This window comes from Penaeus monodon, chromosome 23, assembly GCF_015228065.2.
Source record: "Penaeus monodon isolate SGIC_2016 chromosome 23, NSTDA_Pmon_1, whole genome shotgun sequence".
In the NCBI taxonomy this organism is placed as follows: domain Eukaryota; kingdom Metazoa; phylum Arthropoda; class Malacostraca; order Decapoda; family Penaeidae; genus Penaeus; species Penaeus monodon.
This window is the reverse complement of record NC_051408.1, coordinates 33,257,074-33,257,672: the sequence shown is the minus strand read 5'-3', so window position 1 is coordinate 33,257,672 and position 599 is coordinate 33,257,074.

The following is a 599-nucleotide window of genomic DNA, read 5'->3' as shown; positions in this document are numbered from 1 at the left end:
GGTGGGGAAAATAATAAATTTCACCACAGCCTATTGTGAGTTGGAAATTACAGAAGGAAGGGGGAGGGATGAAATTGGGTTAATAAGGCAAAATTAACGTTATCGGCTTTTTTCTTTTTTGCTTTAAATGGTGCTAGGCTGGCATTTTTAAAATTTTTTGCCTTTTTTAAAAGCTTCTAAACCAAAATTTTACTCATTTAAAAAAAGGAACTTGTGGAAATAACCGTTAATTAAATTTTAAAAAAATACTATTGTCATTATTAGCATCTTCCCTTACATGCCACTCTTACTCAGCCTGGTCATAAAGTAAGCACAAGTGAATTAGTTTCCATACTATACAAGCTGCATGAAGTTCAGGCCGCCTTGCCAGCCACTCGCGAGAGCATTTAGTTAAATGAGGCGCACGCTTCCGCAAGTTTCCCAGCACTTTCCATTTTTTACCCGAATAATCTTGCAGACTGCCCACACTGGCACCCGTGTCCTGACGGGACGGCTAAGTGAGCTTTTGGGGCTGATTTTAAAGCACAAAACATGATTCCATAATCCTTTCTTCAAGACAATTTGATATCAAATGTCAAAATATTGACTTTGGTTTAAAT